The sequence below is a fragment of the Cucurbita moschata genome, unplaced genomic scaffold, assembly GCF_002738365.1.
Source record: "Cucurbita moschata cultivar Rifu unplaced genomic scaffold, Cmos_1.0 Cmo_Scf00084, whole genome shotgun sequence".
NCBI classification, from domain to species: Eukaryota; Viridiplantae; Streptophyta; class Magnoliopsida; order Cucurbitales; family Cucurbitaceae; genus Cucurbita; species Cucurbita moschata.
Genome location: NW_019268600.1, coordinates 166,228 through 166,691, shown reverse-complemented (window position 1 = coordinate 166,691; position 464 = coordinate 166,228).

Here is a 464-nt window from a genome sequence, read left to right as displayed (position 1 = left end):
TTGCCAAGCATTTGAGTGATTACTGACAAGAGCCTTTGCAGGTCAAATAAACCCGACTGTGAACATACCCTTTTGCTATTTGTAGAATTCAACTAGCTCAAGCTGAGCTGTATGACATCTATTTGTGGTAGGTGACATAAAACTAATCTTGTGATTGATTTCTCTTGGTGGGGTTAAACCCAATATCTGACCTTCTTGTTTTAGGTCGTGGTGTTCATCTAGTGGCAATAAAAATTTTGTTGAGGTTGGCACACTCGAGCTCCCCCTTTTCAAATACAACAATGGCAGCAAGTGTAGATTCATCATGGCTAAGATTCTTTCTCAACTGTACTATCGTCATCATTTTCATCCCTCTTGGTTGATGGATGTTTGTTTGAATGATCGTTGGGTTAGACTCCGTTACTACTAGACATTTTGCTAGGGACATGTAAATGACTTTGTGTTCTAGCAGGATGTCAATCCCT